General features: G+C 40.8%; 1 long non-coding RNA gene across 1 annotated transcript; it reads right to left on the reverse strand.

Annotated features, from left to right (window-relative positions):
* Positions 1 to 516: 516 nt before the first annotated feature.
* On the reverse strand, positions 517 to 7,525 carry LOC104986005. Its single transcript, XR_824986.1, has 4 exons — positions 7,387 to 7,525; positions 4,090 to 4,146; positions 2,902 to 2,980; positions 517 to 1,486 (listed from the first exon to the last, which is right to left on the reverse strand). It is a non-coding gene; the product is annotated as an uncharacterized LOC104986005 (long non-coding RNA).
* Positions 7,526 to 11,910: the final 4,385 nt, after the last annotated feature.

Consider the following 11,910-nt stretch of genomic DNA (forward strand, 5'->3'; position numbering starts at 1 on the left):
TCCTTTTAAAATATCTCAGAAAAGAGCAAGTTGCCATTCAAAGGTTTCCATGAAAGAAACACTGCTATTAAGATATAACAATTAAAACACCAACAAGTTTCAGAAGTATAAGAGAACAGAAAACCAAGCACAATTTTATCTGAGAAAACCTAACTGGATTTGTTATGCTGTCTACATAACAAAAGGAAATGAAAACATACTTTCTTAGAGAATTCCAAAACATTCAGTATATTGTATTTTTTGATAATTATGATATACAGCCAGAATCTCTACTTGTTTGTAGATGAGTCACTGAACTTCTAGTTGGCATATTAAACTATTCTGATGATCAATTCAAATTCTGTTACACATTTTTCCTAATACAACTGAATCATTTTGATCCTTGGACTCATTGCTGTTCAGTCACTAAATCGTGTCCGACTCTTTGCGAACCCATGGACTGCAGCACACCAGGCTTCCCTGTCCTTCACTATCTCCCGGAGCTTGCTCAAACTCATGTTCATTGAGTCAGTGATGCCAATCTACCATCTCATCCTCTGTCTCCCCCTTTTCCTCCTGCCCTCAATCATAGGCGAGTCAAATCAGCTGATTTGAATGGATGCACTTCTGCATCTATCCGGATTTGCCCTGCATCCAGAAGGAGGAGGCGTACCACATTGGGTCTTTGAGATGGACCCAAGAGATTTCAGCCAGCCCAGTCTCTCCATCTCACAAAGAAGTCATGTGCTATGTGTGTGCTCCGTCACTTCCGTTATGTCAGACTCTTTGTGACTCTACAGACTGTAGCCTGCCAGGCTCCTCTGTCCATGGGATTCTCCAGGCAAGAATATTGGAGTGGGTCACCATGCATTTCTCCAGGGGATCTTCCTGACCCAAGGATCAAACCCACAAAGAGGCCAAGTTCAACGAAACCGGGTGGTCTGGATCTTGTACTAGAACAAGAACCCCAAATACACCAAGGTAGTTTGGGCACCCACTGTTACAGGAACTGGCCCCTAATTGGGGTCTTAATAAACCTGAGAAAAACTCTGATTTGGGGACTGTAGTTCTTTCTCATTAAAATGTGGTCCCTGGACCAGTGCCTTTGGCATTACCCAAGAATTTGTCAGCCACACAGAAATGCAGTCCCCACGCAGACCTGTGAACCCAAATGTACGTCTCAGCAAGATCCTGGGTACTTGTTTGTACACGAGAGGCTGAGAAACACTGGTGAAACTACACTTCAAGGGTGGTGAGGAGGAAAGGACCTCTTCTCAGGGGCTTTCCACATCACAAGGCTGCTGCCTGTGGAAGGAATCCACATGACGAGACATCTTTGGGAAGTCTGAACGCCAACCTCCCCTGGACCAAAGAGTTAAAGCTGCCTGCTGCAAGTGGGTAGGAGCCAGCCCAGTGAAACCTGAAGAAGCTTGATCAGGGCAGAATGTCCACAGACACATCTCTCCTTGCAGCACCATAGGGGAATCGGGCTCTTTCTGACCCCAAACTATCAAAAAAAAAAAAAAGAGGAAATGTCAGTAAATCACAATGACCATCTCTTAGCTTAGTCACCATCTTGCTTGTTTGTATCTCCAACCTCCCAACAATGCTGCACACTGGGTATCATTTTCCTGATTTTATAGATGAGGAAACAGAGGCTCAGAGGAGTTGAAATCACAGGCTTCAAATCCCACAGCTTGGATGTCGGAGCTGAGTTGGGCTGGCTCGGAGTCTGGCCGCCCCCAGCTCTCCACCCAGGGTGCAGTGTCCTGAGTTTGACATCAGCTTCTGTCGTTATTAGGGGCTTTCCAGGTGGCTCAGATGGTAAAGAATCTGCCTGCAATGCCAGAGACCTGTGTTCGCTCCCTGGGTTGGGAAGATCCCCTCGAGAAGGGAATGGCAACCAACTCCAGTATTCTTGTCTGGAGAACCCCAGGGACAGAGAAATCTGGCGGGCTACAGTCCATGGGGTCATAGAGAGTCGGACAGGACTGAATCGACTAATACTTCTCTGTCATTATGGACTCCTTTCCACACAAGGGAGCAAACCAACTCAACTTTGCAAATGACTAGATTATACCCCCAATCTCAGGGCCCTTCCTGCTAAAATTGAGATGGCTTAATTAGGTCTCATTTGTTTATTTTTGTTTTTATTTTCATTATTCTAGGAGGAGGATAAAAAAAGATCTTGCTGTGATTCATGTCAAAGACCGTTCTTCCTCTGTTTTCCTCTAAAGGTTTTATAGTATCTGGACTTACATTTAGACGTAGGTACCCTACCACGTGTACAACAGACAGCTAGTGGGAAGCTGCTGTTTCAGGGAGCCCAGCTCGGGGCTCTGTGATGACCTGGAGGGGTGGGCTGGGCTGGGAGTGGAAGGGAGGTTCTGGAGGGAGTGGTATAGGTATACTTAGAGCTGATTCCCTTTCTTGTACAGCAGAAACTAACACAATACTGTAAAGCAACTCTACCCCAATTTAAAAAACTCTTTTTAGATTGAGATGGGAACTCATTTAAATGTGTTCTTCAAGGAAGACATATTCAAAAGGAGAGTGAAGAGCAGACTTCTGAAACACCGTGTTAAATGAGGCAGAGCTCAGAACGCTAAGATGCAGGTGTGCACAGCCCAGCAGCCTTTTACAAACATCTAACAGGACATGGCAGTTCTACGGGACTGTTAATACAGCTGCCCGACTTTGGGTAAATAAGAGCAATCTTCCCCTTTCCTCCACCCTGCAGGTAGGCCACCTTCCCCTCCAAGTGCCCTGAGGCCCTCCCTGAGGAGGCAGACAATTCACTCAACTCAAGCAAACTGGATAAGCTGGGAGCTGGCGGTGGCCACAGTTCCATTTCTGAAAGAGTCCAAATGACTTGCTTCTTAGAGAAGCAAGTTTAAAAGCGAAGATCCAAAACCTACTAACTTTTCTCTTTGGTTTCAATCAAAGAAAACGGAAGCCATAAATTTCCCTTGAAGTCTGTTTCATAGTCTTTCCTGTGGGGCTGTAAAATAAAAAGGCAAAAATGGGTAGAAATTACTTAAACTGCAAAAGTGGCAGAGGGAAATATTGCTGTGGGTGACTTATAAATGACTTTAGAGATTTAGGGAAGCTGAATTATCCAGGCCAACTGAAAAACAGTCATTTTAATCTGAAGATGGGTAAACTCCCTGTATATTGTTCACATATTGAAACACTCTCTTATTAAATTATAGTGTTTTATAACTGGTGAATAAAATTGGTATCATGTTTGCTATGCAAAATTCCCACTATTTTTCAAACAGATGTGTATTTTAATATGAAATTGAAATTTAATATCAAAAGCACTAAACAATAAAACCAACCCACCTAGCTTCAAATCCTCCTTAAATTATTTTTTGAATTTTGTATCTAATAACATAGCACAATAACAGTGAAACAAGATTAACACTGTGATACTATTTGTTTAGGAAACCTAGAGTGTTGCTATGGAAACAGTCGTTCTGCATAACTATGGAAACAGTGACAGTGTTGTAAATAACGACACTGAAAAGAGAACTATGTAAACTTAACATAAGAATTCTAAAAAGAAAAGAGAATGAGGAGGTGGAGGGAGGAGGAATTATATTTCTTTGAAAAAGAATCATAGTTCTATTTTTGTCTTCTGGTAGGACTTTTAAGCTAAGTTTTCAAAAGCTTCATTTGACCCCCTCGATCCGTTAGTTTCTGTCATATTAACTGACAAAATCGTAACTTTATGTTTTCAATTTTGTTTTCTGTAACCTATTTATAGTTTATAAGAAAATTCACTAAAAACTGTTTTTGATTCAACTTCACTTTGATAGCATTTTATAGACCAAGTTACTTTTCATAAAAATGTTAAAAAGAAAGGAAATCACAGAAAGCATATTTAATTTATTACACTTGGAGATTCTAAAATAATTTTCTTAAAGACTTGCACATAGTATTTACCAAATACAATTTTCAGTTGGGCTAGTAAAAGAAAATTCCTTTTTTCTAAACATACGAATGTTTGAAACCATACATTGAATGCACATTGTTCTTGGCTGACTTGCAGCTCATTCCCCGCCTATATCATGTCCCACTAGAAGGAAATGATTATGTCTTACTCACCTTTTCAGTTCCCCGGATATCAGCTAGACAGCCAGGTGACCAGGAAATACCCACATACTGTGGAATGAGTGTATATACCATTATAGAAGCAATCAAATGTAAAACAATATAATGTCCTAAAACAGCAAAAGACAGAACGGTGCCAACTTCCTGGAGTGATTCCATGAGTCTGCCCAGTTACCAAGGTGAGAGGCTGACCTGATCTCACTGCAAAGATAATGATGGTAACTCAAAGACCATGAAACAAGGGAAGCAACTTCAAGAACGGAAGGAAGCTGAAGCTTAGCCATTAAAAGCAGGTGAAAGGTGCACGGTCTGTTTTTACCGAGCAAAACCCAAGACTCACAGGGTGTCCTGAGATTTCATTATCTCATGGGTTTGCCACCACCATGAAAGGGAGACAAAAACAGACAGAGGCATCCCTTTGGATCTAAGAGCTGTGTTTACTCCTAAACTGTTGTTCCCCAAGTCTTATGAGAATTTAAGTTCATGTTCAAGCACTCCTGTATATCCTGGCATTTTTTTAATAACTCTAGAATAATGATTTTTTAAATTTGGAATTCTGTCACTTTTGATCTAAATTACTTCCTTACTCCAAATACAGACACAATATTGGTTAGGACTTCAACCTTTGGATTTGTGGGGTGAGGGGGGAAGGATGATATAGCAGTGTTACCCCTGCTTTGTTCTTTATGGTTTAAAGAACTGGAAAAAGCAATATAAAAATGCAGTTGTTAGTTAAGTGCTGGTATAACCACTTAATAGAGTGTTGCACACTCACTCAATATTTTTCAAGGTTCTTCCAAAACACACAAAAGGCCTTGGATATATGATAAGTAAAGAAGTCACATATAATAGTGTATATGTACACAGCATATTGACAACCTCTTCCCAGAAAAAAAGGGCAGTAGGTATATTTGATTGTTTTTTCTGGCCTGCTGTTCTATATTTTCTAATATTGTATTTTCCAATATTACAATTGGAAATATTATAATATTATTACAATAATATTACAGTAATACAATACTATATTTTCCAATATTCCTTTATGCATGCTGCTGCTAAGTCGCTTCAGTCGTGTCTGACTCTGTGCGACCCCATAGACAGAAGCCCACCAGGCTCTCCCATCCCTGGGATTCTCCAGGCAAGAACAATGGAGTAGGTTGCCATTTCCTTCTCCACTTTATGCATATGGGTTACTTATTTTTTAAGGATAAAATAAATATAATCATTTCACAACTTGTACATAAATCATACCATCATGCCATGTGCCTTAAATACACACAATTTTTATCTGTCAGTTATATTTCAATGAAGCTGAAAAAAGTGTCACTTTTTCCTGAGACAAATGGTGAGCAGTAGCACAGTATGCCCCATGAGAAATGGTGTCTGTCCTTCATTTGTATCGAACCTGTATTTCTACTGAGCTGCAGACAAGTTTTGAGAGGTTGAGTGTGTATTACCAAAATGGTGACCTACGTATTGGGGGAAAACAATAATAATTTGTTGTTGGCCTTCTAGACAGTACAAGATGTCTCAGACAGACAGCTGTACATTGGGTTTTATTAATTTGAAGAGTTCTACACACAAAGTAAGCAGACCGTTCTTTTATCAGTTCTCTATCCAATTACTCCAAGGCTCATTTTTAAATGTGACATCAACCTTTCCTTTTGTACTTTAATTACTGCAATCACATCATATAATTACTCACTTTTAATTTTTAATTCAATGAGTGATATCCTTAATAAGCACACATGGCCTAGATAAACCTCCTCTGTTCTGATTGGTGCAGGGAGAGATGTGTAAGAAAGCACTGGGAGGTGGTTAATGTCAACACAGGGATCAATAGCTTGCAGCAAACCAAGGGTTGGAAGAAGGGTGAGTTACAGTGCATTTCACAAGTATAGAATATCCAAGAAGAAATCTTGCCTGGCAGTAGGGATGACTAATTATTTTTAGTAGCGCATTGCAATTTTGAAGTTTCAGAATGAGTCAAATTTCCATTGTGGTTTTAAGCAATTGCCCCTGTCTCACTGTCTCTAATATTTAAACTTATATTTCAGGAATTTCCTCAGAGGAAAGTAAAATTATGATGGGATTTTATTCTGTACCATAAAAGTACAGTTTTCATGAGCTGTTGAAAAGAAGGTACGGTTATGATATGTCATAGCAAATATGAGCATGCAGTTATGCCTACTAATAGAAAATTCAAGAAAAAACTCACAAAACAGGCCAAAGCTATATTTAAAGACAACCCAAGTCAATTATTAAATAAAGTTTCTTTTCACTTTCACTAGTGATTGTACGTTGAAAATGAAGTTGAGTTTCATAAGCTTTACAAATGGCAAGAAATGTTTCCGTCTTTAAGTATAAAATCCAATTTTTCTTCAATGATTCTAAATGATTAAGTCATTCCTAGGCAATAAAGACCTTGCCATAGGCATGTCCTGTGTGTTGACTTTTAACAGCAATTATAGATTGCTATGGAAGTAGCAAAATTACATTTTGCAGTTTTGGTTTTCTGTTGTTGCTTGAAATGGTACGTAAAGAAACACACACCCTCCTGAAAATTTTGAGCCTGGTGATGACCTTCTCCTCCCTGACACCACCTGGTAAGACTCTCACTTACCAGGGGGTCATTTCCACCAGGCTGTGTCTCCTTGGATAGCCAGTGAGAACACAGGACATGATTAGTCAGAAAAGAGATGGGGTCTTGGCTTTTGGTCTTTCTTTTCTTAAGATTTTTTTTTTTTTTTGATGCAGACCATTTTTAAAGTCTTTATTGAATTTGTTACAATATTGCTTCTGTTATGGTTTTTTGGCCACAAGGCATGTGGAATCTTAGCTTCCCAGCCAGGCATGGATCCCACACCTCCTGCATTGAAAGGTGAAGTCTTAACCATTGGATCACCAGGGAAGTCCCTTGACTTTTGTTCCCAGCATCCATCCCCCAAGCTACCGGCTTTGGGTTCTTCCTCTAGATTCACTGGCACCCTTCCTCTTTCTTTCACTCTAAGCAGTGGGGCTTTTTGGAGGTTTCAGTCTGTTTCTCTCGGTCCTCTGATTCCTGATAGCATTTACAGTTTGAATCACTCTAGGGCCTTCCCCCTAGGATGCACCTGTGGTTGCTCAGTGTTTCAGGGGGATCGCTCACTAAGTTCACTGTCAATATCTGATGGGTACTGATGGGTGTGGATTATGTCGGACATGGCTTTTGACTCTCTGGGTGTCCAGCGTATTTGTCTGCTGGGGCTACCATAACAAAGAAGCACACATCGTGTGGCATCAGCAACTGACCTCTAGTGTCTCATGGCTCTGGAGCAGCCCTGGATCCAGGTGTCAGCAGGTGATTCCTTCTGAAGATTCCACAGGAGAGTCTATTCCAGGTCTCCCTCCTGGTGCAGGTGCTGTCGTGGCAACCTCTGCTGTCCCTCGGCCTGTAGACGCATCCTCCAGTCTCTGACTGTGCTGTCACATGGCCTTCTCCCCCCGTGTACGTCCTTGTCCTAATCTTCTCTCTTTAGAAGGACACTGGTCTTGGATTAGGACCCTCCCCATGACCTCATTAACTTAACCTCCCCCCACAACCCCATGAGACCCTATCTCCAAATCAGGTCACATTCTTAGATAGTGGGGTTAGGATTTAACACAGGAATTTGACACAGTTCAACCCACAAATGGAGGAGCCTGATGGGCTACAGTCCATGGAGTCACCAACAGTCAGACAAGACTGAGCGACTAAGCACGGCACAGCCCATTACATCTAAGTGAAGCCTGCAAATGACTGAACTCACACTCACAGAGTCCTCAGCATGATCAAAATGCTGAGATTTTAGGCTGAAAAGCAAGATAGAAAACTTGTTTTTATAAGGCTCTAGTTGTTGAAAATTCTAGCTTGTCTACATATTTGGTTTGTAAGTTTGGGGGACTTAATCAAGCATTTTCTTGTTTCCCCTCATCCTACCTCACTCAGGATGACAAAAGCAGAAATCATGACCTTTGCTTTCACATTCATCTGTTTGACTCAAAGAGAAGACAGATGTTTCTTTCTCTGTTTTCATTTTTAAATCTCACAGCCTATCTTAATTGGTCATTCTAGCAAAACCAACACCAGATCTGAAGTCAGGAGAATTCACTTCTACTTCTTTTTCCTACTCAAAGTCATCATGAGAGGCAGATAAAATTAAGTCTTTTTTTTTAATCCAATTTATTTTATCTAAGAGTTAATGAGTTCACCTGGGTTTAAGGAGATTTATAATGGATTTTCAAATCCTTGCTATTATTATTTTTATTATAATGTTGGATTATTAATACCAAGCTAAAAATGTCACTGGATATGCAAAATGAAGTGAGAAGTACCATTTGGCTTTTAAGAAGTACATTATAGTAACAGTCCATTAGGGAAATAATCTCAGGTTATAGCCAGCTCTCAAAAGGCCTGGGAAAAAAGATTTTAAAATCAAGGCACTTGCAGCCCATTATGAGAACTAAATTGGTAAAACATACTAAAATTGCAGCATAATAAGTGCTCCTCAGAGAATACTGACAAATTGTATTAATAGTGTATTTCCCAAAAAGTGAAAAAAATCAAAGAGTCGATTGAGGTTGAAATGACCACTGTCCAACGACATTAATGAGGATGGACGCAGCATCTGTGAACATTGCAAAAAATAGGCTGGAGGGGATGCTCAGTCCTAAAGTGAGGGTTACCCGATGGCCATGCCCTGACCTTCCAAACAAGCAGCAGAAGTGCCAAGTCATCACCCAGGGCTCTGCTCACAGTCTCAGGAACATGAGAGCAGGCCCTTTCCTATCTGCAAGAAGGCAGGCTCCAGTTGTCCACAGGGGTCAGCGAGATGTGGGTCAAGGGCAAGAAGAAACCAGAAATCCTCACCTGGAAGCCTGGGGGCAGAGTAGGCCTAGGACAGACACAGCCAGGTGGGCAGGGAGAGCCGAGGTGAACACTTGTGCACAGGGAAGGCTGCAGCCATGTTACATCTGGGATACACAGTGCTTCTGCTCAGACAGATGTAGTGCTCCCACTCAGGCAGAGGCAGTGCTCCCACTCAGACAGATGCAGTGCTCCTGCTCAGACAGATGCTGACAGCTGAGGATCACAGCTCTGTCAGCCCACAGAAGTGGGAGCTACGGGTGTGGGTGAGTACCAGAGGGATGCAAAAGGAAAATAAAGTGAAGTGAGCATGACTTTCTGCATTCACAAGCAGAAACAAGCCAGAGAAAGTGTTTCCTCTGGCTCAAACATGAAGTCCTCTGTGCGTGTGTGTGTGTGAAATCCACCTATACAAATCCCCAATGCACTTCCTTCATTTTTACCTTCATTTTTTCATTGAGTCACATAGTTTCAAATTCAAAAGATAGAATGAAAAGGAATTAGGAAATTTCTCTTTTGGAAAGATTTTGGGATTGAATTTCAGACACAAAATGACTTCAGAGTCACACTTCGAATTCTGTTTGTTTGTTTTTGCTAGAAGTCAACATTCCCCCAGTGAATCCCCAGCCACTAATAAGAACCATGCAAAGGCTGGGCTTCAAACAAAGGTCATTAATTCCCAAGTCCTGAAGGTTGGGAGGGCTCTAAAACACCCACAAGAGAGTTCCAAACTGTTTTGAGCAGGCGAGACATCCCTGGCCCAGGATGCAAATTTTCTGGAATTTTCTTAACAGGTCTGAAGATTCAGGCAAAAGATGTCATAAGACTTAGAAATTTAGCCTTTGGCAAATCTATCACTCCATTAATTCAATTAATTGTAGCTGGCATTTGTATTATCCACTGAATTGCTGGTTTTTTTGGATGACTGTTTTGATTGCTCAAATAAAAGTAAAAAAGAAAATACTCTTTGGCTTTTATTTGCTCAGAGTAAAGTTCAAAACTGCTCATCACCCTGTTCATATCAAAATAGAATTTTAAACTCAATTGTTTCCTTCCCCATGGCTTATGACAGTGGAAAACTTGGGCAAATACCCTCATGAATTAACCTGTGGAACTTTGCTCTCATTTGTGTGCAAGATGACAAATAGGTGGTTCCTTTAGTGATATAATCACCTTTTTCTTCTCTGTGTTCAATGAAACCCCCAAAATAAAAAAGGATTCTTTTAGGGAATGATCATATAATAGAAGTGACAAATAGATTCAAGGGATTAGATCTGATAGACAGACTGCCTGAAGAACTATGGACGGAAGTTTGTGACATTGGACAGGAGGCAGAGATCAAGACCATTCCCAAGAAAAAGAAATGCAAAAAGGAAAAATGGTTGTCTGAGGAGGCCTTACAAACAGCTGTGAAAAGAAGAGAAGTGAAAGGCAAAGGAGAAAAGGAAAGATACACCCATTTGAATGTGGAGTTCCAAAGAATAGCAAGGAGAGATAAGAAAGCCTTCCTCAGGGATCAATGCAAAGAAAAAGAGGAAAACAATAGAATGGGAAAGACTAGAGATCTCTTCAAGAAAATTAGAGAAACCAAGCGAACATTTTATGCAAAGATGGGCACAATAAAGGATAGAAATGGCATGGACCTAACAGAAGCAGAAGATATTAAGAAGAGGTGGCAAGAATACACGGAAGAACTGTACAAAAAAGATCTTCATGACCCAGATAATCACGATGGTGTGATCACTCACCTAGAGTCAGATACCCTGGAATGTGAAGTCAAGTGGGCCTTAGGAAGCATCACTACGAACAAAGCTAGTGGAGGTGATAGAATTCCAGTGGAGCTATTTCAAATCCTAAAAGATGATGCTGTGAAAGTGCTGCACTCAATATGCCAGCAAATTTGGAAAACTCAGCAGTGGCCACAGGACTGGAAAAGGTCAGTTTTCATTCCAATCCCAAAGAAAGGCAATGCCAAAGAATGCTCAAACTACAACACAATTGCCCTCATCTCACAGGCTAGCAAAGTAATGCTCAAAATTCTCCAAGCCAAGCTTCACTTGTACATGAACTGTGAAATTCCAGATGTTCAAGCTGAATTTATAAAAGGCAGATGAACCAGAGATCAAATTGCCAACACCCGTTGGATCATCTAATAAGGGAGAGAGTTCCAGAAAAAACATCTACTTCTGCTTTATTGATTATGCCAAAGTCTTTGTGCAGATCACAATAAACTGTTGAAAATTCTGAAAGAGATGGGAATACCAGACCACCTGACCTGCCTCCTGAGAAATCTGTATGCATGTCAGGAAGCAACAGTTACAATTGGACATGGAACAATGGACTGGTTCCAAATAGGAAAAAGAGTACGTCAAGGCTGTATATTGTCACCCTGCTTATTTGACTTCTATGCAGATTACATCATGAGAAACGCTGGGCTGGATGAAGCACAAGCTGGAATCAAGATTGCCAGGAGAAATATCAATACCCTCAGATATGCAGATGACACCACCCTTATGGCAGAAAGTGAAGAAGAACTAAAGAGCCTCTTGATGAAAGTAAAAGAGGCGAGTGAAAAAGTTGGCTTAAAACTCAACATTCAGAAAGAAAACTAAGATCATGGCATCCGGTCCCATTACTTCATGGAGAATAGATGGAGAAACAATGGAAACAGTGACAGACTATTTTGGGGGGCTTCAAAATCACTGCAGATGGTGACTGCAGATGGTGACTGCAGCCATGAAATTAAAAGATGCTTGCTCCTTGGAAGCAAAGGTATGACCAACCTAGATAGCATATTAAAAAGCAGAGACATTATTTTGCCAACAAAGGTCCATCTAGTCAAGGCTACGGTTTTTCCAGTAGTCATGTATGGATGTGAGAATTGGACTATAAAGAAAGCTGAGTGCCAAAGAATTGATGCTTTTGAACTG

Source organism: Bison bison, unplaced genomic scaffold, assembly GCF_000754665.1.
Source record: "Bison bison bison isolate TAMUID 2011002044 unplaced genomic scaffold, Bison_UMD1.0 scf7180017864063, whole genome shotgun sequence".
NCBI lineage: Eukaryota > Metazoa > Chordata > Mammalia > Artiodactyla > Bovidae > Bison > Bison bison.